Genomic DNA, 27,511 nt, shown 5'->3' on the forward strand with positions numbered 1-27,511 from the left:
GAGTTGATTGGACCAAATATGTCCAAGATACAGACACTCGTGTTTTGATGGCGTGTGATCAGACTTTGACTCCACGCCATGGTCAGAGTTTGGTGTTTTCCTATTTTGTAACAGGTAAAAATAGCAGTTAAATGTCAACAGTTGTCTTTATTGTCATTCTATTATTTAATAAATGCAACAAACTATAGTTTTTATATATATTGCATGACTATATATATATATATATATATATATATATAAATAACTTTATAACCTGTGTTATCAAATATGTTGTGCGGCAACAGACAGCTTTAAATTGGGGGAAGAGTGGAGGAAATAGTAAAGGTTGCCTACCCCTGCCTTAGGTGACAAAATTTGTGCCTTGGTCAAACCATGATCCTACACTGCCCTCTAGTGACTTAATATTGCGGTACAAGTAGGTTGTGCCGGCAATATAAAGCCACTAGAGGTCAGTATAACACCATGAAACACATACATGGTTGAAATGAAAACATGTCTTTTCATTTTGCACATCAAGATTTTAAGCCTCACCACGGTCACACGGATTGATGAAAAGTTTAAATTTTGATAACTTTAGATCTTCATCTTGTTTTGTACACATGCATCAAATTTTTACGTTGATTTGATGAAGGCCCTACGAGAAGTGAGTCAAACTGTAAGACATAGAGAAACAAGACATTTGCTGTTGCCACCAGGGGACGCTGTGATTTTAAGTCACGATTTCTGTACCGATGTCTTCAGGTCGCGACTCTTGTCTTATGTGTATAGTTTGGACTCGATTGGACAAAATATGTCCAAGATACAGGAGCCTGTGTTTTGATGGCGTTTAATCAAACTTTGAGGCCACACCACGGTCAGACGGTTTTGCTAAAACTTAATCCTTCAATAACTTTAGATCTCCATTTTGTTGTGATGACGATCGTCTAAATTGTAAGTTGATTTGATGAAAGCTGTAGGAGGAGTACTTAAAACAAAAAATATCGAATATGACCAAAATGGCCACTAAAGTCAAACTGGCGGGCTTCCTGTTGCGTTATTCATAATGCACTGATGGACTTTTTTGTGCATGTAGTCATGATACACAATAGTCTTTGTTTTTTTTGATGATCGGTGAATGCTAAATGAGGGGCTTTTCCGTAGGTGGCGCTATTGAGCGGTTTTGACACACCCGTTCCCAAATACTTCAGAATACGTAAACTTGCGCACATTTCTAATTTACTGTACACTTTAGAAACTTTTTGAGCACGTTAAAGCCCTCAAAAAGCCAATTCACTGAGCGAAGAAAAATAATAATAATCTTTTCAATTTCAATAGGTCCTCTCACCGATTTCGGTGCTCGGGCCCTAATAAAAAAAATCCTTACAGATTCAATAGGGCCTCTCACCATTCGGTGCTCGGGCCCTAATAACTAGGGCTACGTTGTAGCACTAACGGGCCCGAGCACAGGCAATTTCAAGTCTGTTGCGGTCGGGGAAGAGAGAGCGATCGATGACCAAGCGCACGTCTCTGCCTTGCGTGCGTTTTAAGCTCTGCAGCAAGAATAAACGCTTCACTTCCTGTAGCCAGCAGGTGGCGCTAGGATTTTAAGTCATGGTGTCTTTGTAGATGTCATCAGGTCGCGACTCTTGTCTTACATAGCTAGTTTGGAGTCGATGGGACCAAATATGTCTAAGATATAGAAGCTTGTGTTTTCATGGCGTTCATCACACTTTGCCGCCACGCCACGGTCAGACGGTGTGTCAGAAAGTTGTTTCTTTGATAACTTTTTATCTCCATATTGTTGTGATGAATCTCATCTAAATTTTTTGTTGATCTGATGAAAGCTCTCCGAGAAGTACATAAAAATAGAACATGTACCAAAAACAAGACATTTCCTGCTGCCAACAGGAGGCGCTGTCCTTTTAAGTCAAGATTTTTGTGTTGTTGTCTTCAGGTCGCGACTCTTGTCTTACATGTGTAGTTTGGAGTCCATGGGACAAAATATGTCTGAGATATAGAAGCTCGTGTTTTGATGGCGTTTCGTCACACTTTGACGCCCCGCCACAGTCAGACGGTGTGGCGAAAAGTTTTTTCTTTGATAACTTTAGATCTTCATTTTGTTGTGATGACAGTCGTCTAAATTTTAAGTTGATCTGATGAAAGCTCTACGAGAAGTGCATTAAAGTAAAAAATTATGGAATATGACCAAAATAGTCACTAAATCAAAAATGGCGGGCTTCCTGTTGCGTTTTTCATAATGCTCCAAGAGGCTTTTTTGTACATCTGGTGATGATACACAACTGTCTTCAATTTCGTGAGGATCAGTGAATGCTAAATGAGGTGCATCTCCGTAAATGAGGGGCTCTCCGTTGGTGGCGCTGTTGAGCCATTTTGCCACGCCCATTTCCAAATACCCCAGAATACGTAAATTTTCACGACTTTCTAACTTACTGCAAACTTTTACAACTTTTTGAGCATGGTAAAGCCCTCAAAAAGCCAATTCATTAACGACACAGCAAAATAATAATAACTAGGGCTACGTTGTAGCACTAACGGGCCCGAGCACAGGCAATTTCAAGTCTGTTGCGGTCGGTGAAGAGAGAACGTTCGATGACCAAGCGCTCGTCTCAGCGTTGCATGCATTTGCGCACTGCTGCAAGATAAACGCTTCACTTCCTGTAGCCAGCAGGTGGCGCTATGATTTTAAGTCATGGTGTCTTTGTTGATGTCATCAGGTCGCGCTTCTTGTCTTACATGTGTAGTTTGAACTCGATTGGACCAAATATGTCCAAGATACAGAAGCTTGTGTTTTGATGGCGTTTAGTCACATTTTGACGCCTCGCCACGGTCACACGGTGTGGGGAAAAATTGATCTTTCAATAACTTTAGATCTCCATCTTGTTGTGATCACACTCGTCTAAATTTTCAGTTGATCTGATGAAAGCTCTCCAAGAAGTACTTGAAAATAAAAAACATGGAATATGGTCCAAATCGAAAATGGCGGGGTTCCTGTTGCGTTTTTCAAATTGCTCCGAGCGCGTTTTTTGTGCATCTGGTGATGATACACAACTGTCTTCAATTTCGTGAGGATCAGTGAATTCTAAATGAGGTGTTTCTCCATAAATGAGGGGAAGCTCTGTTGGTGGCGCTGTTGAGCCATTTTGCCATGCCCATTCTTTAAAACCATCTGAATATCTTCAAGGGAGGGGGGCTGATGATACACACATGTAGTTTGAAGGAGATGGACCCATGAACACGGAAGTTAAAGCGTTTTCGTGTGTCATGGCGAGCTGATGTGACGCCCCGCCACAGTCAGACAGTGTGACGAAAAGTTGTTTCTTTGATAACTTTAGATCTCCATCTTGTTGTGATGACACTCGTCTAAATTTTCAGTTGATGTGATGAAAGCTGTACGAGAAGTATATCAAAGTAAAAGATTATGGAATATGACCAAAATGGCCACGAAATCGAAAATGGCGTGCTTCCTGTTGCGTTTTTCATATTGCTCCGAGCGCGTTTTTTGTGCATCTGGTGATGATACACAACTGTCTTCAATTTCGTGGGGATCAGTGAATGCTAAATGAGGTGTTTCTCCGTAAATGAGGGAAAGCACCATTGGTGGCGCTGTTGAGCCATTTTGCCACACCCATTTCCAAATACCCCAGAATACGTAAATTTTCACGAGGCCCATAATCTGCTCTATAGATGTTGAATGCATTCTGTAGTGAGAACACATTCAAGCACATGTCCTACACCTCCATGAGAGGGGGGAGGGGTGAGAAGGGGGAGGGATGAGAGGGGTGAAAGGGGGTGGGGTAAGATGGGGGCGGGGTGAGAGGGGGGCGGGGCCTTCAAAACAGGTTGATCTGAGGAGGTCTGTTTTAGACAGAGTATAAAGGTGCTGTTTTAAATTATCCTTGGGGTATTTTTACCAAAATATTTTACAGACATTTCATTAAGAACCCAAGGAACCATATCAACTGTGGTGAAATGGAAATAATATGTCCCCTTTAAAGCGAATATGTCCCCTTTAAAGCGTTTTCGTGTGTCATGGCGAGCTGATTTGACGCCCCGCCACAGTCAGACGGTGTGTCGAAAAGTTGTTTCTTTGATAACTTTAGATCTCCATCTTGTTGTGATGCCACCCGTCTAAATTTTAAATTGATGTGATGAAAGCTCTCCGACAAATAAATCAAAGCGCACGATGTACAAAAACAAGACATTTCCTGATGCCACCAGGGGGCGCTTTCCTTTTAAGTCATGATTTCTAGGTAGATGTCTTCCGGTCGCGACTCTTGTCTTATATGTGTAGTTTGGAGTCGATTGGACAAAATATGTCTAAGTTACAGAAGCTCGCTTATATTGGCGTTTAGTCGAACTTTGAGACCTCACCACGGTCACACGGTATGATGAAAAGTTTAAATATTGATAACTTTAGATCTTCATCTTGTTTTGTAGAGTCTCATCTAATTTTTAAGTTGATCTGATGAAAGCTCTCCGAGTAGTACATAAAAACATAACACGTCTTAAAAACAAGACATTTCCTGTTGCCACCAGGGGGCGCTGTGATTGTAAGTCACAATTTCTGCAGTGATGTCTTCTGGTCGCGACTCTTGTCGTATGTGTCTAGTTTGGACTCAATTGGACAAACTATGTCTGAAATATGGAAGCTTGTGTTTTGATGGCGTTTCATCAAACTTTAACGCCACACCACGGTCAGACGGTTTTGCTAAAACGTAATCCTTCAATAACTTTAGATCTCCAATTTGTTGTGATGACGATCGTCTAAATTTGAAGTTGATCTGATGAAAGCTGTACGACAAGTACATCAAAGAAAAAATATGGAATATGACCAAAATGGCCACTAAAGTCAAACTGGCGGGCTTCCTGTTGCGTTATTCATAATGCACTGATGGACTTTTTTGTGCATCTAGTCATGATACACAATAGTCTTTGTTTTTTTTGAGGATCGGTGAATGCTAAATGAGGGGCTTTTCCGTAGGTGGCGCTCTTGAGCCATTTTGCCACGCCCTTTTCAAAATACTCCAGAATACGTAAATTTAAGCCGCCTTCGAATTTACTGCAAACTCCTACAACTTTTTGAGCACATTAAAGCCCTCAAAAAGCCAATAAGTTTAATCGGAAAAAAATAATAATAATAACTAGGGCTACGTTGTAGCACTAACGGGCCCGAGCACAGACAATTTCAAGTCTGTTGCGGTCGGGGAAGAGAGAGCGATCGATGACCAAGCGCACGTCTCTGCCTTGCGTGCGTTTTAAGCTCTGCAGCAAGAATAAACGCTTCACTTCCTGTAGCCAGCAGGTGGCGCTAGGATTTTAAGTCATGGTGTCCTTGTAGATGTCATCAGATCGCGACTCTTGTCTTACATGTCTAGTTTGGAGTTGATTGGACCAAATATGTCCAAGATACAGACGCTCGTGTTTTGATGGCATGTGATCAGACTTTGACTCCACGCCATGGTCAGAGTATGGTGTTTTCCTATTTTGTAGCAGGTAAAAATACCAGTTAAATGTCAACAGTTGTCTTTATTGTCGTTCTGTTATTTAATAAATGCAACAAACTATAGTTTTTATATATATTGTATAACTATATATATATATATGTATATATATAACTTTATAACCTGTGTTATCAAATATGTTGTGCGGCTCCAGACAGATTTAAATTGGGGGAAGAGGGGACGAAATGGCTTTTTCAATAGTTACATTTTGTGTCTTGATCAAACCATGGTGTTACACTGACCTCTGGTGCCTTAATATTGGCACTACAGGTGTAATTCAATATTAAGTCACTAGAGAGCAGTGTTGGACCATTAACTACAGACATGGTGTTTTCATTTTGTTTATCAAATTTATAAGCCTCACCACGGTCACACAGATTGATGAAAAGTTTAAATTTTGATAACTTTAGATCTTCATCTTGTTTTGTACACATGCATCAAATTTTTACGTTGATTTGATGAAGGCCCTACGAGAAGTGAGTCAAACTGTAAGACATAGAAAAACAAGACATTTGCTGTTGCCACCAGGGGACGCTTTTATTTTAAGTCACGATTTCTGTACCGATGTCTTCAGGTCGCGACTCTTGTCTTATGTGTATAGTTTGGACTCGATTGGACAAAATATGTCCAAGATACAGGAGCCTGTGTTTTGATGGCGTTTAATCAAACTTTGAGGCCACACCACGGTCAGACGGTTTTGCTAAAACTTAATCCTTCAATAACTTTAGATCTCGATTTTGTTGTGATGACGATCGTCTAAATTGTAAGTTGATTTGATGAAAGCTGTAGGAGGAGTACTTAAAACAAAAAATATCGAATATGACCAAAATGGCCACTAAAGTCAAACTGGCGGGCTTCCTGTTGCGTTATTCATAATGCACTGATGGACTTTTTTGTGCATCTAGTCATGATACACAATAGTCTTTGTTTTTTTTGATGATCGGTGAATGCTAAATGAGGGGCTTTTCCGTAGGTGGCGCTATTGAGCGGTTTTGACACACCCGTTCCCAAATACTTCAGAATACGTAAACTTGCGCACATTTCTAATTTACTGTACACTTTAGAAACTTTTTGAGCACGTTAAAGCCCTCAAAAAGCCAATTCCCTGAGCGAAGAAAAATAATAATAACTAGGGCTACGTTGTAGCACTAACGGGCCCGAGCACAGGCAATTTCTATTCTGTTGCGGTCGGTGAAGAGAGAACGTTCAATGACCAAGCGCTCGTCTCTGCGTTGCATGCGTTTGTGCACTGCGGCAAGGATTATTGCTTCACTTCCTGTAGCCAGCAGGAGGCTCTATGAACTAGAGGTAAGTAACCTTGAAACCATACAACCAAACCTATTGCTTTAACTATCACCATATACTTACATGCCTCAAGGCTTTTTTAATATAAAATTGTTATAAAAGTTAGTTTATTTAACACGTCTAATGAACACATTGAAGCAAGTTAACTGCAGAGTCGTATGTTTGGCTGTGACTTTGTTTTATTTTAATAAGTTAATATCAATACGCTACATGTGTAAGTTGCATGTGATAATAACTATGTTTCACCATTATTCTGATACAGGCTGATATATCCACCATTACTATTTTCACATCGTTAATTTAGTCTGTCATGGAGTTGTAGAGTCAATTAGACAGTATAGATAAGATTATAATGTCCACACATCAGTGTTGTAAACACTTCTCCAGTTAATTATATAATTATGTTTTCACACTGAGGGAAGTGGAGAGACTTGATGTGGACTGTTATCAACAGCTCTGTGGGAGATCATCACCTTGAATATTACAGATGAGGTAGAAAGACATTTTATCTGTGTACAATGTTGTATTTCTTTCTCACGTTTTATCAAAAGCGATTTAAAGTATGTGCATTTAACCATTAGTATACAAACCCAGACCCCAGTACATCGGTTCTATCTGAAATATGTGGTGCTTCATACACAACACAAAACATTCATAACAGTGTGCTTCTGCTCCTCATTAATGCAGCTCCTGATGTCCTCAGCAGCAACATGGTGGAGATTTGCAGCTTCATGCTGGACAACTGGAAGACAACTGATTAAGATTAAAAGATTAAGATTAAGATCCATTTATTCGTCCCAAACACATGCACAGACATGCAAAGGCACACTCATGCAGGTAGGGAAATTTAATCTCTGCTTTTTACCCATCTGGTGCAGGACACACAGAGCAGTGAGCGACCATGTACGGCGCTCACGGAGCAGATGTTGGGGGAGTGAGGTGCCTTGCTCAGGGGCACTAGAGAGGGTAGGGAGACTCTTGGATTTTTGGACAGATCAATCCAGGTTTGTCTTTTGTTGTCTCTCCGTGGAGTCGAACCGGAGACGAACCAGAGACCTTCTCTGCCCATAGTCCAAGTTTCTGCCCTCTACACATCACTCCATACGTTGCTCCCTTAACTACAGATGGGCTGCGAATGTCATGGAGTTTTACAGTGAATTAGACAGTTTAGATATGATTTTAATCTCCACACATCAGTGTTGTAAACAGTTCTCAAATTAATTATATAATTATGTTTTCACACTGAGGGAAGTGGAGAGACTTGATGTGGACTGTTATCAATAGCTCTGTGGAAGATTATCACCTTGAATATTACAGATGAGGTAGAAAGACATTTTATCTATTTTTACAATGTTGTATTTCTTTCAGTACTTTTATCAAAAGCGACTTAAAATATGTGCATTTAACCATTAGGATACAAACCCAGACCACAGTACAACGGTTCTATCTGAAATCTGTTGTGCTTCATACACAACTCAAAACATTCTTTAACAGTGCGTTTCTTCTCTTCATAGATGAGGAACTGCAGCACCTGACGTCGTCAGCAGCAACATGGTGGTCAACACGTGGACGACTGCATCATCATCAGAAGCTACACAACACTTCTAAATTCCTCCCTTAAATAAAGATGGCCTGCAACTGTTTGGTGGTGGCAGTCATTGCTAAGTGGCATGGATAAGAATTCATTTCTATCTTCATTATGGTTGGTTAAAATAATAAAAACTTATAACAACAATGTGTATCTTTTGCTTTCTGATTTGATACACTTTAGATAAGAACCCAGTGTTTAATATTTCTGCTTTGCCATAAGAGACAAAACATGGTCAATTGGTCATCACAGCTGTGTCCTTCAGGCTCGTCCGTCCCTAATAAAATGAGAGGAAACATAAAAATAATCAGATCATAATCATTTCATCTTAGGAAATAGGTAGTGTACATCATTTTCAAATTCTCTATGAACACTGTCTGTTCTAGTAAAGTTACAAGGCTATAATGTATTTATATTTAACAAAATAATTCAGGGAAGTCTGCCTGAGATTAACGATGTAAACACTAGTAGACACGGTTATTTTTCACTGTAACACGTGACAGGACATCAACACTGTGACTCTGAATAAAGAGCCTTAGGATACGTAGTGCTCCTTTGCACAGCTGCTCTTACAATGTGTAGCAAGTACTAAATCTCCATTAGTATAATAGTAATGAAAATCACCCTTCACATAATTGAACATATATTTTCCATGTGAACCGCTTTAACACAGTTCAATTCCGGAGCAAAATGTAACTTATACAGTATTTATTAGAGTTACATATGAACGAAGTGTGTATTCTTATTTTCGGTGGATATTCAACTATGTATTTGAATATGCTTTTGGATTAAAACGTGCACTACCATGACAATGAATGTTTAGTATGGAGCTATTTCACATTAAAAGTATTGCATTATAATTTAACACATTATGCATTATGTGCAATACTTTGTAAGTAATGAAAACAGGTCTGTACCTGGAGTCAGTGTTCAGTCTGGTTGGATTCAAGTTGTGTCTCACGCTGGACATCCTAGAGGAACATTGAACACAAATACACAGATATGTTAAGTCATACATGTGCCATGTTATCTGCTTAACAGACTTTTACATGGTAATAATAAAATATTAATTCAAAGTTAATCAGATCATAATCATTTCAGCTTAGGAAATAGGTAGTGCATATTAGCCTACAATTCTGTATGACACTGTCTGTTCTAGTAAAGTTACAAGGCTATGATTTACTCATATTTAACAAAAGAATTCAGTGAAGTCTGTCTGAGATTAACGATTTAAATACTGAAGGTGGGAGACACGGTTACTTTTCACTGTAACACGTTACAACACTACTCTGAAGAAAGAGCTTTAGGACACGTAATGCTCCTTTGAACAGCTGCTCTTGCAATGCAGATGTGACTTTAAACACTCAGGTTTCTCAGGTTTCAGTTAGCATCGCTAGCCCGCTAGCGAAACTAACTTACAAGCCGACACACAGTCTCCTGTCTCAGAGTCATCCGCATAAAGTAACGTTTATATCTGCTGGGTGGACCCGCTCATGTCGTTTCATGTCGGTGTTTGTCGGTAATAACCCCAATCGAATCGAAGAACAGTTACTGCACCCATTCGAAGATATTGTTAGCTTGCTTGTTAGCGAGCTAGTTAGCCTCCGGCGCTAGCGAAAATGAAGCCGACACACAGTCTCCTGTCTCAGAGTCATCCTTATAAACGAACGCTTATCTCTGCTTGGTGGACCTGGGTTCATGGCGGTTGTTTCGGTAACAGCTGGCATTCGCATCGAACCCGTTGATATACACTGAGATGGTATGTAGCTCCCGGATTAGCGTCCCGTAGCTATCACGGCTGATTCAAAGGCACCCTGCGAATCACATCGAAATAAAATACTTAACGTGACTTACCACAGAAACCGAGGCGCAGACATCGTTACCGTGACCGTCAGGAGAAGGAGCAGAACATCAAAGTGTGTAATTTACCGGGTATGTGGGTGTAAGCCATTTCATGAGGCGTTCACGTGTAACTGGTGAAAGCCGAACTCACAACACACAGCACAGTTTACACTGTGACGTCACGTGAATTTCAAACATCTATATCGCTTAAACGAGGGAGTTAAAATAAAATACACCCCCCTCTGAGTTGTCATGAAGGAAGAACTTAGCGATTGAGACTAAAACCAAAGTTTGAGCAATGCTGTAAAAGGTTTAATTGTCCTCTAAAGTTGGCCACCCTGTAAACACAGTCTGTTAATGCATAGATAACACAAAGCATGGTCTGACACTGCCATCTAGTGACTAAATATTGCAGCACATCTGCCAGATATAGATGTTTTCATTCCTCAAACTGGAAGCCACACCACGGTCACACAGTATCATGAAAAGTTGCAATTTCGTTAACTTTAGATCTTCATCTTGTTTTGAACACATGCATCAAATTTTTACGTTGATTTAATGAAGGCCCTACGAGTAGTGAATCAAACTATAACACATAGAAAAACAAGACATTTGCTGTTGCCACCAGGGGACGCTGTGATTTTAAGTCACGATTTCTGTACCGATGTCTTCAGGTCGCGACTCTTGTCTTATGTGTATAGTTTGGACTCGATTGGACAAAATATGTCCAAGATACAGGAGCCCGTGTTTTGATGGCGTTTAATCAAACTTTGAGGCCACACCACGGTCAGACGGTTTTGCTAAAACTTAATCCTTCAATAACTTTAGATCTCCATTTTGTTGTGATGACGATCGTCTAAATTGTAAGTTGATTTGATGAAAGCTGTAGGAGGAGTACTTAAAACAAAAAATATCGAATATGACCAAAATGGCCACTAAAGTCAAACTGGCGGGCTTCCTGTTGCGTTATTCATAATGCACTGATGGACTTTTTTGTGCATCTAGTCATGATACACAATAGTCTTTGTTTTTTTTGAAGATCGGTGAATGCTAAATGAGGGGCTTTTCCGTAGGTGGCGCTCTTGAGCCATTTTGCCACGCCCTTTTCAAAATACTCCAGAATACGTAAATTTAAGCCGCCTTCGAATTTACTGCAAACTCCTACAACTTTTTGAGCACATTAAAGCCCTCAAAAAGCCAATAAGTTTAATCGGAAAAAAATAATAATAATAATAATAATAATAATAATAATAATCATTTCAATTTCAATAGGGCCTCCCACCGATTTCGGTGCTCGGGCCCTAATAATAATCTTTTCAATTTCAATAGGTCCTCTCACCGATTTCGGTGCTCGGGCCCTAATAATAAGAATAATAATAATCATTTCAATTTCAATAGGTCCTCTCACCGATTTCGGTGCTCGGGCCCTAATAATCTTTTCAATTTCAATAGGTCCTCTCACCGATTTCGGTGCTCGGGCCCTAATAACTAGGGCTACGTTGTAGCACTAACGGGCCCGAGCACAGGCAATTTCAAGTCTGTTGCGGTCGGGGAAGAGAGAGCGATCGATGACCAAGCGCACGTCTCTGCCTTGCGTGCGTTTTAAGCTCTGCAGCAAGAATAAACGCTTCACTTCCTGTAGCCAGCAGGTGGCGCTATGATTTTAAGTCATGGTGTCTTTGTAGATGTCATCAGGTCGCGACTCTTGTCTTACATGTCTAGTTTGGAGTCAATGGGACCAAATATGTCTAAGATATAGAAGCTTGTGTTTTCATGGCGTTCATCACACTTTGCCGCCACGCCACGGTCAGACGGTGTGTCAGAAAGTTGTTTCTTTGATAACTTTTTATCTCAATATTGTTGTGATGACACTCATCTAAATTTTTTGTTGATCTGATGAAAGCTCTCCGAGAAGTACATAAAAATAGAACATGTACCAAAAACAAGACATTTCCTGCTGCCACCAGGGGGCGCTGTCATTTTAAGTCAAGATTTTTGTGTTGTTGTCTTCAGGTCGCGACTCTTGTCTTACATGTGTAGTTTGGAGTCCATGGGACCAAATATGTCTGAGATATAGAAGCTCGTGTTTTGATGGCGTTTCGTCACACTTTGACGCCCCGCCACAGTCAGACGGTGTGGCGAAAAGTTTTTTCTTTGATAACTTTAGATCTTCATTTTGTTGTGATGACAGTCGTCTAAATTTTAAGTTGATCTGATGAAAGCTCTACGAGAAGTGCATTAAAGTAAAAAATTATGGAATATGACCAAAATAGTCACTAAATCAAAAATGGCGGGCTTCCTGTTGCGTTTTTCATAATGCTCCAAGAGGCTTTTTTGTACATCTGGTGATGATACACAACTGTCTTCAATTTCGTGAGGATCAGTGAATGCTAAATGAGGTGCATCTCCGTAAATGAGGGGCTCTCGGTTGGTGGCGCTGTTGAGCCATTTTGCCACGCCCATTTCCAAATACCCCAGAATACGTAAATTTTCACGACTTTCTAACTTACTGCAAACTTTTACAACTTTTTGAGCATGGTAAAGCTCTCAAAAAGCCAATTCATTAACGACACAGCAAAATAATAATAACTAGGGCTACGTTGTAGCACTAACGGGCCCGAGCACAGGCGATTTCAAGTCTGTTGCGGTCGGGGAAGAGAGCGTGATCGATGACCAAGCGCAAGTCTCTGCCTTGCGTGCGTTTTAAGTTCTGCAGCAAGGATAAACGCTTCACTTCCTGTAGCCAGCAGGTGGCGCTATGATTTGAAGTCATGGTGTCTTTGTAGATGTCTTCAGGTCGCGCCTCTTGTCTTATGTGCATAGTTTGGACTCGATTGGACAAAATATGTCCAAGATACAGGAGCCTGTGTTTTGATGGCGTTTAATCAAACTTTGAGGCCACGCCAAGGTCACACCGTCTGAGTAGAAATGTATCTTTTAATAACTTTTTATCTCCATCTTGTTGTGATGACACTCATCTCAAATTTAAGTTGATGTGATGAAAGCTCTACCACAAGTGCATCAAAGTAAAAGTGGGCAAAATGGCCTCCAAATTCAAAATGGCAGGCTTCCTGTGTGGTGTAGCATATCTGTTCAAGAGACTTATTTCTTTGTCATGAAAAGACACATGTCCCTATGTATTTTTGTAGATGTAGACCAATCGTAGTGCCAGGGCTGCCCTTTAGGGGGCGCTAATCAGTTATTTTGCCACGCCCATTCCTTAAATCTATCTGAATATCTTGGGGGGGGGGGGGGGCTGTTGATACACATATGTAGTTTGGGGGAGATGGACCCATAAACACGGAAGTTAAAGCGTTTTCGTGTATCATGGCGAGCTGATTGGACGCCCCGCCACAGTCAGACGGTGTGGCAAAAAGTTTTTTCTTTGATAACTTTAGATCTTCATTTTGTTGTGATGACAGTCGTCTACATTTTAAGTTGATCTGATGAAAGCTCTACGAGAAGTGCATTAAAGTAAAAAATTATGGAATATGACCAAAATAGTCACTAAATCAAAAATGGCGGGCTTCCTGTTGCGTTTTTCATAATGCTCCAAGAGGCTTTTTTGTACATCTGGTGATGATACACAACTGTCTTCAATTTCGTGAGGATCAGTGAATGCTAAATTAGGTGCATCTCCGTAAATGAGGGGCTCTCCGTTGGTGGCGCTGTTGAGCCATTTTGCCACGCCCATTTCCAAATACCCCAGAATACGTAAATTTTCACGACTTTCTAACTTACTGCAAACTTTTACAACTTTTTGAGCATGGTAAAACCCTCAAAAAGCCAATTCATTAACGACACAGCAAAATAATAACTAGGGCTACGTTGTAGCACTAACGGGCCCGAGCACAGGCAATTTCTAGTCTGTTGCGGTCGATGAAGAGAGAACGTTCGATGACCAAGCGCTAGTCTCCGCATTGCATGCGTTTGCGCTCTGCGGCAAGGATGATTGCTCCACTTCCTGTAGCCAGCCGCTGGTGCTGAACTAGAGGTAAGTAACCTTCAAACTATACAACATAACCTATTGCTTTATCTATCATCATATGCTTACATGCCTCAAGTTTTGTGTAATATGTAATTGTTATAAAAGTTACCGTTTATTTATCACGTCTAATGAACAGATTGAAGCAAGTTAACTCCACAGTCTTGTTTTGGTTGTGACTTTATTTATTTTTTTAATAAGTTACTATCAATACGCTACACGTGTACGTTGCATGTGATAATAACTGTTTCACCATTATTCTGATACAGGCTGATATATCCACCATTACTATTTTCACATTGTTAATTTAGTCTGTCATGGAGTTGTAGAGTCAATTAGACAGTATAGATAAGATTATAATGTCCACACATCAGTGTTGTAAACACTTCTCCAGTTAATTATATAATTATGTTTTCACACTGAGGGAAGTGGAGAGACTTGATGTGGACTGTTATCAACAGCTCTGTGGGAGATCATCACCTTGAATATTACAGATGAGGTAGAAAGACATTTTATCTATGTGTATAATGTTGTATTTCTTTCTCACGTTTTATCAAAAGCGATTTAAAGTATGTGCATTTAACCATTAGGATACAAACCCAGACCCCAGTACATTGGTTCTATCTGAAATATGTGGTGCTTCATACACAACACAAAACATTCATAACAGTGCGCTTCTGCTCCTCATTAATGCAGCTCCTGATGTCCTCAGCAGCAACATGGTGGAGATCTGCAGCGTCATGCTGGTCAACTGGAAGACAACTGATCAAGATTAAAAGATTAAGATTAAGATCCATTTATTCGTCCCAAACAAATGCACAGACATGCAAAGGCACACTCATGCAGGTAGGGAAATTTAATCTCTGCTTTTTACCATCTGGTGCAGGACACACAGAGCAGTCAGCGACCATGTACGGCGCTCGGGGAGCAGATGTTTGGGGAGTGAGGTGCCTTGCTCAGGGGCACTAGAGAGGGTAGGGAGACTTTTGGATTTTTGGACAGATCAATCCAGGTTCGTCTTTTAAGTACAGATGGCCTGCGAATGTCATGGAGTTTTACAGTGAATTAGACAGTTTAGATATGATTTTTAATCTCCAAACATCAGTGTTGTAAACAGTTCTCAAATTAATGATATAATTATGTTTTCACACTGAGAGAAGTCGAGAGACTTGATGTGGACTTCTATCAATAGCTCTGTGGGAGATTATCACCTTGAATATTACTGATGAGGTAGAAAGACATTTTATCTATTTATACAATGTTGTATTTCTTTCAGTACTTTTATCAGAAGGGACGTAAAATATGTACATTTAACCATGAGGATACAAACCAAGACCACAGTACAACGGTTCTATCTGAAATCTGTTGTGCTTCATACACAACACAAAACATTCTTTAACAGTGAGTTTTTTCATCTTCATAGATGAAGAACTGCAGCACCTGATGTCCTCAGCAGCAACATGGTGGAGATCTGATTTGATACACTTTAGATAAGAACCCAGTGTTTTATATTTCTGCTTTGTCATAAGAGACAGAACATGGTCATCACAGCTGTGTCCTTCAGGCTCGTCTGTCCCTAATAAAATGATAGGAAACATGAAAGTATGTCATAATTATAGAGAAAGAGTTACATATGAACAAAGTGTGTATTCTTATTTTCGGTGGATATTCAACTATGTATTTGAATATGCTTTTGGATTAAAACGTGCACTACCATGACAATGAATGTTTAGTATGGAGCTATTTCACATTAAAAGTATTGCATTATAATTTAACACATTATGTATTATGTGCAATACTTTGTAAGTAATGAAAACAGGTCTGTACCTGGAGTCAGTGTTCAGTCTGGTTGGATTCAAGTTGTGTCTCACGCTGGACATCCTAGAGGAACATTGAACACAAATACACAGATATGTTAAGTCATACATGTGCCATGTTATCTGCTTAACAGACTTTTACATGGTAATAATAAAATATTAATTCAAAGTTAATCAGATCATAATCATTTCAGCTTAGGAAATAGGTAGTGCATATTAGCCTACAATTCTGTATGACACTGTCTGTTCTAGTAAAGTTACAAGGCTATGATTTACTCATATTTAACAAAAGAATTCAGTGAAGTCTGTCTGAGATTAACGATTTAAATACTGAAGGTGGGAGACACGGTTACTTTTCACTGTAACACGTTACAACACTACTCTGAAGAAAGAGCTTTAGGACACGTAATGCTCCTTTGAACAGCTGCTCTTGCAATGCAGATGTGACTTTAAACACTCAGGTTTCTCAGGTTTCAGTTAGCATCGCTAGCCCGCTAGCGCAGCTAACTTACAAGCCGACACACAGTCTCCTGTCTCAGAGTCATCCGCATAAAGTAACGCTTATATCTGCTGGGTGGACCCGCTCATGTCGTTTCATGTCGGTGTTTGTCGGTAATAACCCCAATCGAATGGCAGGACAGTTACTGCACCCATGCGAAGATATTGTTTAGCCTCGGGGCTAGCGCAACTATGCTAACAAGTTGCTTTAACACACGCTGCAAATCACTTCTAACAGATCGAAATAAAATAGTTAACTTCACTTACCACAGAAACGAGAGAGCGGTCGCCTTTTACGTGTCCGTCAGATGAACAAGCAGAACAGCAAACTGTGCTACTGATTCGATGTGTGAGTGGACCGTCACCACAGACTCAGCTCTTACTGAAGGAGATTGTCATGATGCGTTCACTTGCAGCTGTGTTAAATTGCGTTTCGTTTTTCATGTCGAGATGATGACCTCAGCTGCCAAGCAGTTAATCATCATGATGAAAAGTCACAGCAATCTTATGCCTACACTATCAATATCTTGAGACCCATTTCACACAGTTTGAAATGGTTTCGCAAAGTGGCTGAATAGAAATAACTCCAGGTGTGAGTTGACCAAAACAATGCGGTCTAATGATGCGTTCATGGTAACTCCGTTAAAATGAATTTCGTTTGTCATGGTGAGCTGATGAACTTTGATGCCCCGCCATTAACAATCCGCATGATGAAAAGTCACAGTAATATTATGCCTACATTATCAATATCTTGAGACCCATGTGACAAAGTTTGACATGGTTTAGCACAGTGGCTGGGGAGAAATAGATCAAAGAGTAACACCTACCAAAACAAGACATTTCCTAATGCCCCCAGGGGGCGCTGTCCTTTTAAGTCATGATTTCTAGGTAGATGTCTTCCGATCGCGACTCTTGTCTTATGTGTATAGTTTGGACTCGATTGGACAAAATATGTCCAAGATACAGAAGGCCGTGTTTTAATGTTATTCATCAAATTTTAAGGGCACGCCACGGTCAGACGGTGTGGTGAAAAGTGTTTTTTTTGATAACTTTACATCTTCATGTTGTCTTGAGGAGACTCATGTAATTTTTAAGTTGACCTGATGAAGGCCCTACGACAAGTAAATCAAAGTGTAAGACGTATAAAAAAAAAACATTTCCTGTTGCCACCAGGGGACGCTGTGATTTTAAGTCACGATTTCTGTACCGATGTCTTCAGGTCGCGACTCTTGTCTTATGTGTATAGTTTGGACTCGATTGGACAAAATATGTCCAAGATACAGGAGCCCGTGTTTTGATGGCGTTTAATCAAACTTTGAGGCCACACCACGGTCAGACGGTTTTGCGAAAACTTAATCCTTCAATAACTTTAGATCTCCATTTTGTTGTGATGACGATCGTCTAAATTGTAAGTTGATTTGATGAAAGCTGTAGGAGGAGTACTTAAAAGAAAAAATATCGAATATGACCAAAATGGCCACTAAAGTCAAACTGGCGGGCTTCCTGTTGCGTTATTCATAATGCACTGATGGACTTTTTTGTGCATCTAGTCAAGATACACAATAGTCTTTGTTTTTTTTGAGGATCGGTGAATGCGAAATGAGGGGCTTTTCCGTAGGTGGCGCTATTGAGCGGTTTTGACACACCCGTTCCCAAATACTTCAGAATACGTAAACTTGCGCACATTTCTAATTTACTGTACACTTTAGAAACTTTTTGAGCATGTTAAAGCCCTCAAAAAGCCAATTCACTGAGCGAAGAAAAATAATAATAATAATAATCTTTTCAATTTCAATAGGTCCTCTCACCGATTTCGGTGCTCGGGCCCTAATAATAGGAATAATAATAATCATTTCAATTTCAATAGGTCCTCTCACCGATTTCGGTGCTCGGGCCCTAATAAGAACTAGGGCTACGTTGTAGCACTAACGGGCCCGAGCACAGGCAATTTCAAGTCTGTTGCGGTCGGGGAAGAGAGAGCGATCGATGACCAAGCGCACGTCTCTGCCTTGCGTGCGTTTTAAGCTTTGCAGCAAGAATAAACGCTTCACTTCCTGTAGCCAGCAGGTGGCGCTATGATTTTAAGTCATGGTGTCTTTGTAGATGTCATCAGGTCGCGACTCTTGTCTTACATAGCTAGTTTGGAGTCGATGGGACCAAATATGTCTAAGAAATAGAAGCTTGTGTTTTCATGGCGTTCATCACACTTTGCCGCCACGCCACGGTCAGACGGTGTGTCAGAAAGTTGTTTCTTTGTTAACTTTTTATCTCCATATTGTTGTGATGAATCTCATCTAAATTTTTTGTTGATCTGATGAAAGCTCTCCGAGAAGTACATAAAAATAGAACATGTACCAAAAACAAGACATTTCCTGTTGCCACCAGGAGGCGCTGTCCTTTTAAGTCAAGATTTTTGTGTTGTTGTCTTCAGGTCGCGACTCTTGTCTTACATGTGTAGTTTGGAGTCCATGGGACAAAATATGTCTGAGATATAGAAGCTCGTGTTTTGATGGCGTTTCGTCACACTTTGACGCCCCGCCACAGTCAGACGGTGTGGCGAAAAGTTTTTTCTTTGATAACTTTAGATCTTCATTTTGTTGTGATGACAGTCGTCTAAATTTTAAGTTGATCTGATGAAAGCTCTACGAGAAGTGCATTAAAGTAAAAAATTATGGAATATGACCAAAATAGTCACTAAATCAAAAATGGCGGGCTTCCTGTTGCGTTTTTCATAATGCTCCAAGAGGCTTTTTTGTACATCTGGTGATGATACACAACTGTCTTCAATTTCGTGAGGATCAGTGAATGCTAAATGAGGTGCATCTCCGTAAATGAGGGGCTCTCCGTTGGTGGCGCTGTTGAGCCATTTTGCCACGCCCATTTCCAAATACCCCAGAATACGTAAATTTTCACGACTTTCTAACTTACTGCAAACTTTTACAACTTTTTGAGCATGGTAAAGCCCTCAAAAAGCCAATTCATTAACGACACAGCAAAATAATAATAACTAGGGCTACGTTGTAGCACTAACGGGCCCGAGCACAGGCAATTTCAAGTCTGTTGCGGTCGGGGGAGAGAGAGCGATCGATGACCAAGTGCAAGTCTCTGCCTTGCGTGCGTTTTAAGCTCTGCAGCAAGAATAAACGCTTCACTTCCTGTAGCCAGCAGGTGGCGCTATGATTTTAAGTCATGGTGTCTTTGTAGATGTCATCAGGTCGCGACTCTTGTCTTACATGTCTAGTTTGGAGTCGATGGGACCAAATATGTCTAAGATATAGAAGCTTGTGTTTTCATGGCGTTCATCACACTTTGCCGCCACGCCACGGTCAGACGGTGTGTCAGAAAGTTGTTTCTTTGATAACTTTTTATCTCCATATTGTTGTGATGACACTCATCTAAATTTTTTTTTGATCTGATGAAAGCTCTCCGAGAAGTACATAAAAATAGAACATGTACCAAAAACAAGACATTTCCTGCTGCCACCAGGGGGCGCTGTCATTTTAAGTCAAGATTTTTGTGTTGTTGTCTTCAGGATGCGACTCTTGTCTTACATGTGTAGTTTGGAGTCCATGGGACCAAATATGTCTGAGATATAGAAGCTCGTGTTTTGATGGCGTTTCGTCACACTTTGACGCCCCGCCACAGTCAGACGGTGTGGCGAAAAGTTTTTTCTTTGATAACTTTAGATCTTCATTTTGTTGTGATGACAGTCGTCTAAATTTTAAGTTGATCTGATGAAAGCTCTACGAGAAGTACATTAAAGTAAAAAATTATGGAATATGACCAAAATAGTCACTAAATCAAAAATGGCGGGCTTCCTGTTGTGTTTTTCATAATGCTCCAAGAGGCTTTTTTGTACATCTGGTGATGATACACAACTGTCTTCAATTTTGTGAGGATCAGTGAATGCTAAATGAGGTGCATCTCCGTAAATGAGGGGCTCTCCGTTGGTGGCGCTGTTGAGCCATTTTGCCACGCCCATTTCCAAATACCCCAGAATACGTAAATTTTCACGACTTTCTAACTTACTGCAAACTTTTACAACTTTTTGAGCATGGTAAAACCCTCAAAAAGCCAATTCATTAACGACACAGCAAAATAATAATAATAGGAATAATAATAATCATTTCAATTTCAATAGGTCCTCTCACCGATTTCGGTGCTCGGGCCCTAACTAGGGCTACGTTGTAGCACTAACGGGCCCGAGCACAGGCAATTTCAAGTCTGTTGCGGTCGGGGAAGAGAGAGCGATCGATGACCAAGCACACGTCTCTGCCTTGCGTGCGTTTTAAGCTCTGCAGCAAGGATAAAGGCTTCACTTCCTGTAGCCAGCAGGTGGCGCTATGATTTTAAGTCATGGTGTCCTTGTAGATGTCATCAGATCGCGACTCTTGTCTTACATGTCTAGTTTGGAGTTGATTGGACCAAATATGTCCAAGATACAGACGCTCGTGTTTTGATGGCATGTGATCAGACTTTGACTCCACGCCATGGTCAGAGTATGGTGTTTTCCTATTTTGTAGCAGGTAAAAATACCAGTTAAATGTCAACAGTTGTCTTTATTGTCGTTCTGTTATTTAATAAATGCAACAAACTATAGTTTTTATATATATTGTATAACTATATATATATATATGTATATATATAACTTTATAACCTGTGTTATCAAATATGTTGTGCGGCTCCAGACAGATTTAAATTGGGGGAAGAGGGGACGAAATGGCTTTTTCAATAGTTACATTTTGTGTCTTGATCAAACCATGGTGTTACACTGACCTCTGGTGCCTTAATATTGGCACTACAGGTGTAATTCAATATTAAGTCACTAGAGAGCAGTGTTGGACCATTAACTACAGACATGCTGTTTTAATTTTGTTTATCAAATTTATAAGCCTCACCACGGTCACACAGATTGATGAAAAGTTTAAATTTTGATAACTTTAGATCTTCATCTTGTTTTGTACACATGCATCAAATTTTTTCGTTGATTTGATGAAGGCCCTACGAGAAGTGAGTCAAACTGTAAGACATAGAAAAACAAGACATTTGCTGTTGCCACCAGGGGACGCTGTGATTTTAAGTCACGATTTCTGTACCGATGTCTTCAGGTCGCGACTCTTGTCTTATGTGTATAGTTTGGACTCGATTGGACAAAATATGTCCAAGATACAGGAGCCTGTGTTTTGATGGCGTTTAATCAAACTTTGAGGCCACACCACGGTCAGACGGTTTTGCTAAAACTTAATCCTTCAATAACTTTAGATCTCCATTTTGTTTTGATGACGATCGTCTAAATTGTAAGTTGATTTGATGAAAGCTGTAGGAGGAGTACTTAAAAGAAAAAATATCGAATATGACCAAAATGGCCACTAAAGTCAAACTGGCGGGCTTCCTGTTGCGTTATTCATAATGCACTGATGGACTTTTTTGTGCATCTAGTCATGATACACAATAGTCTTTTTTTTTTTTGATGATCGGTGAATGCTAAATGAGGGGCTTTTCCGTAGGTGGCGCTATTGAGCGGTTTTGACACACCCGTTCCCAAATACTTCAGAATACGTAAACTTGCGCACATTTCTAGTTTACTGTACACTTTAGAAACTTTTTGAGCACGTTAAAGCCCTCAAAAAGCCAATTCACTGAGCGAAGAAAAATAATAATAACTAGGGCTACGTTGTAGCACTAACGGGCCCGAGCACAGGCAATTTCAAGTCTGTTGCGGTCGGTGAAGAGAGAACGTTCAATGAGAAGCGCTCGTCTCTGCGTTGCATGCGTTTGGGCACTGCGGCAAGGACTATCGCTTCACTTACTGTAGCCAGCAGGAGGCTCTATGAACTAGAGGTAAGTAACCTTGAAACTATACTACAACAAAACCTATTGCTTTATCTATCATCATATGCTTACATGCCGCAAGGCTTTTTTAATATAAAACTGTTATAAAAGTTACCGTTTATTTAACACGTCTAATGAACAGATTGAAGCAAGTTAGCTGCAGGGTCGTATGTTTGGTTGAGACTTTATGTTTTATTATAATAAGTTAATATCAATATGCTACACGTGTAAGTTGCATGTGATAGTAACTATGTTTCACCATTATTCTGTTGAAGGCTGGTATATCCACCATTACTATTCCCACCGCGTTTATTTAGCCTGTCATGGAGTTTTAAAGTGAATATGACAGTTTAGATATGATTATAATCTCCACACATCAGTGTTGTAAACAGTTCTCAAATTAATTATATAATTATGTTTTCAAACCGAGGGAAGTGGAGAGACTTGATGTGGATTGTTATCAATAGCTCTGTGGGAGATTATCACCTTGAATATTACAGATGAGGTAGAAAGACATTTTATCTATTTTTACAATGTTGTATTTCTTTCAGTACTTTTATCAAAAGCGACTTAAAATATGTGCATTTAACCATTAGGATACAAACCCAGACCACAGTACAACGGTTCTATCTGAAATCTGTTGTGCTTCATACACAACTCAAAACATTCTTTAACAGTGCGTTTCTTCTCTTTATAGATGAGGAACTGCAGCACCTGACGTCGTCAGCAGCAACATGGTGGTCAACACGTGGACGACTGCATCATCATCAGAAGCTACACAACACTTCTAAATTCCTCCCTTAAATAAAGATGGCCTGCAACTGTTTAGTGGTAACAGTCATTGCTCATTGTCATGGATAACAATTCATTTCTATCTTTATTATGGTTGGTTAAAATAATAGAAACTTATTACAACAATGTGTATCTTTTGCTTTCTGATTTGATACACTTTAGATAAGAACCCAGTGTTTAATATTTCTGCTTTGCCATAAGAGACAAAACATGGTCAATTGGTCATCACAGCTGTGTCCTTCAGGCTCGTCCGTCCCTAATAAAATGAGAGGAAACATAAAAATAATCAGATCATAATCATTTCATCTTAGGAAATAGGTAGTGTACATCATTTTCAAATTCTCTATGAACACTGTCTGTTCTAGTAAAGTTACAATATATTATATCCACCATTACTATTCCCACCGCGTTTATTTAGCCTGTCATGGAGTTTTACAGTGAATATGACAGTTTAGATATGAGTATAATCTCCACACATAAGTGTTGTAAACAGTTCTCAAATTAATTATATAATTATGTTTTCACACCGAGGGAAGTGGAGAGACTTGATGTGGACTGTTATCAATAGCTCTGTGGGAGATTATCACCTTGAATATTACAGATGAGGTAGAAAGACATTTTATCTATTTTTACAATGTTGTATTTCTTTCAGTACTTTTATCAAAAGCGACTTAAAATATGTGCATTTAACCATTAGGATACAAACCCAGACCACAGTACAACGGTTCTATCTGAAATCTGCTGTGCTTCATACACAACACAAAACATTCTTTAACAGTGAGTTTTTTCATCTTCATAGATGAAGAACTGCAGCACCTGATGTCCTCAGCAGCAACATGGTGGAGATCTGATTTGATACACTTTAGATAAGAACCCAGTGTTTTATATTTCTGCTTTGTCATAAGAGACAGAACATGGTCATCACAGCTGTGTCCTTCAGGCTCGTCCGTCCCTAATGAAATGATAGGAAACATGAAAGTATGTCATAATTATAGAGAAAGAGTTACATATGAACAAAGTGTGTATTCTTATTTTCGGTGGATATTCAACTATGTATTTGAATATGCTTTTGGATTAAAACGTGCACTACCATGACAATGAATGTTTAGTATGGAGCTATTTCACATTAAAAGTATTGCATTATAATTTAACACATTATGTATTATGTGCAATACTTTCTAAGTAATGAAAACAGGTCTGTACCTGGAGTCAGTGTTCAGTCTGGTTGGATTCAAGTTGTGTCTCACGCTGGACATCCTAGAGGAACATTGAACACAAATACACAGATATGTTAAGTCATACATGTGCCATGTTATCTGCTTAACAGACTTTTACATGGTAATAATAAAATATGAATTCAAAGTTAATCAGATCATAATCATTTCAGCTTAGGAAATAGGTAGTGCATATTAGCCTACAATTCTGTATGACACTGTCTGTTCTAGTAAAGTTACAAGGCTATGATTTACTCATATTTAACAAAAGAATTCAGTGAAGTCTGTCTGAGATTAACGATTTAAATACTGAAGGTGGGAGACACGGTTACTTTTCACTGTAACACGTTACAACACTACTCTGAAGAAAGAGCTTTAGGACACGTACTGCTCCTTTGAACAGCTGCTCTTGCAATGCAGATGTGACTTTAAACACTCAGGTTTCTCAGGTTTCAGTTAGCATCGCTAGCCCGCTAGCGAAACTAACTTACAAGCCGACACAGTCTCCTGTCTCAGAGTCATCCGCATAAAGTAACGCTTATATCTGCTGGGTGGACCCGCTCATGTCGTTTCATGTCGGTGTTTGTCGGTAATAACCCCAATCGAGTCGAAGAACAGTTACTGCACCCATGCGAAGATATTGTTAGCTTGCTTGTTAGCGAGCTAATTAGCCTCCGGCGCTAGCGAAAAAGAAGCCGACACACAGTCTCCTGTCTCAGATTCATCCTTATAAACGAACGCTTATCTCTGCTTGGTGGACCTGGGTTCATGGCGGTTGTTTCGGTAACAGCTGGCATTCGCATCGAACCCGTTGATATACACTGAGCTGGTATGTAGCTCTCGGATTAGCGTCCCTTAGCTATCACGGCTGATTCAAAGGCACCCTGCGAATCACATCGAAATAAAATACTTAACGTGACTTACCACAGAAACGGAGGCGCAGACATCGTTACCGTGACCGTCAGGAGAAGGAGCAGAACATCAAAGTGTGTAATTTACTGGGTATGTGGGTGTAAGCCATTTCATGAGGCGTTCACTTGTACCTGGTTAAAGCCGAACTCACAACACACAGCACAGCTTACACTGTGGCGTCACGTGAATTTCAAACATCTATATCGCTTAAACAAGGAAGTTAAAAACAAATTTACCCCCCTCAGAGTTGTCATGAAGGAAGAACTTAGCGATTGAGACTAAAACCAAAGTTTGAGCAATGCTGTAAAAGGTTTAATTCTCCTCTAAAGTTGGCCACCCTGTAAACACAGTCTGTTAATGCATAGATAACACAAACTATGGTCTGACACTGCCATCTAGTGACTAAATATTGCAGCACATCTGCCAGATATAGATGTTTTCATACCTCAAACTGGAAGCCACACCACGGTCACACAGTATTATGAAAAGTTGCAATTTCGTTAACTTTAGATCTTCATCTTGTTTTGAACACATGCATCAAATTTTTACGTTGATTTAATGAAGGCCCTACGAGTAGTGAATCAAACTGTAACACATAGAAAAACAAGACATTTGCTGTTGCCACCAGGGGACGCTGTGATTTTAAGTCACGATTTCTGTACCGATGTCTTCAGGTCGCGACTCTTGTCTTATGTGTATAGTTTGGACTCGATTGGACAAAATATGTCCAAGATACAGGAGCCCGTGTTTTGATGGCGTTTAATCAAACTTTGAGGCCACACCACGGTCAGACGGTTTTGCTAAAACTTAATCCTTCAATAACTTTAGATCTCCATTTTGTTGTGATGACGATCGTCTAAATTGTAAGTTGATTTGATGAAAGCTGTAGGAGGAGTACTTAAAACAAAAAATATCGAATATGACCAAAATGGCCACTAAAGTCAAACTGGCGGGCTTCCTGTTGCGTTATTCATAATGCACTGATGGACTTTTTTGTGCATCTAGTCATGATACACAATAGTCTTTGTTTTTTTTGAGGATCGGTGCTCGGGCCCTAATAACAATCCTTTCAATTTCAATAGGGCCTCTCACCATTCGGTGCTCGGGCCCTAATAATCATTTCAATTTCAATAGGTCCTCTCACCGATATCGGTGCTCGGGCCCTAATAATCATTTCAATTTCAATAGGGCCTCCCACCGATTTCGGTGCTCGGGCCCTTATAAGAATCATTTAAATTTCAATAGGTCCTCTCACCGATTTCGGTGCTCGGGCCCTAATAACAATCCTTTCAATTTCAATAGGGCCTCTCACCATTCGGTGCTCGGGCCCTAATAATAATAATCATTTCAATTTCAATAGGGCCTCTCACCATTCGGTGCTCGGGCCCTAATAATAATAATAAAAATCCTTACAGATTCAATAGGGCCTTTCACCATTCGGTGCTCGGGCCCTAATAATCCTTACAATTTCAATAGGGCCTTTCACCGTTCGGTGCTCTGGCCCTAAATATAATCGGAACTGTCTGTGAATATGGTTTGTCCCTGATAATATGGTATTATGCCCCACGGTTATGCGGTTCTATGGGGCAAGACAACATGTAATATCACTGATCACCACTGACTTGAATCAACAACAGAAACCCTTTAAAACAGGCCAAACCTTTGGATTTATTAACATCACACGATAGCACACAATGTTAAAAGCCCGGGCTGAGGCCCAGCGGAACCAGCAGTCCCCAAACTGAAAGCCTCTCTTCTCATCCTGACACAGGAGTTCTTAAAGGACCTCAAGTCACTGGCCAGGTGCACCTCATCGGTTTATTCAGGGTGGAGCTAGAGGGGAGACAAGTGTGACAACAGTGTTCACATTGTTTAATAAAAAAATGTATCGTATGATTACTATAAATGGTCATACCCTGCATGGTAGCATGAAACCACGATGCTGCTGCAACCCCAGTGTCTCATGCATATCATCTATATCTGATTTATGATCCGAAAATTCATCAGAGCAATTTTATCAAACATAATTATAAATTGTGTATGCACTACAATGCACTGTGTAACAGTAAGTAACTATGGCTGTATGTGGGCTCAGAGGGGTACCAGTATTCCTTGTTTTGTGGTAAATTATGCAGGGTTTCCTGAGTGCTGGCTGAACAGACACTCCATATATTGCAGCAGAACAGCAGAAATATGATGTAGGTGCAGGCCTGGCTGACGGTTAT

The 27,511-nt window shown here is 40.1% G+C and overlaps 2 long non-coding RNA genes across 4 annotated transcripts; both read right to left on the minus strand.

Annotated features, from left to right (window-relative positions):
* Window positions 1–14,383: 14,383 nt before the first annotated feature.
* On the minus strand, window positions 14,384–18,323 carry LOC128459085 (uncharacterized). 3 transcript variants are annotated; one of them, XR_008342099.1, is made up of 4 exons: window positions 16,804–17,704; window positions 16,049–16,102; window positions 15,662–15,797; window positions 14,384–15,257 (listed from the first exon to the last, which is right to left on the minus strand). It is a non-coding gene; the product is annotated as an uncharacterized LOC128459085 (long non-coding RNA). The 3 variants fall into 3 exon arrangements; XR_008342101.1 differs by having other exon boundaries at window positions 14,384–14,983; window positions 15,096–15,797; window positions 16,804–17,695; XR_008342100.1 differs by having other exon boundaries at window positions 14,384–15,797; window positions 16,804–18,323.
* Window positions 18,324–22,834: 4,511 nt separating this feature from the next.
* On the minus strand, window positions 22,835–24,401 carry LOC128458811 (uncharacterized). The gene is made up of 3 exons (XR_008342058.1): window positions 24,364–24,401; window positions 23,977–24,112; window positions 22,835–23,416 (listed from the first exon to the last, which is right to left on the minus strand). It is a non-coding gene; the product is annotated as an uncharacterized LOC128458811 (long non-coding RNA).
* Between the last annotated feature and the right edge of the window lie 3,110 nt (window positions 24,402–27,511).

This window comes from Pleuronectes platessa, chromosome 16 (assembly GCF_947347685.1).
Source record: "Pleuronectes platessa chromosome 16, fPlePla1.1, whole genome shotgun sequence".
NCBI classification, from domain to species: Eukaryota; Metazoa; Chordata; class Actinopteri; order Pleuronectiformes; family Pleuronectidae; genus Pleuronectes; species Pleuronectes platessa.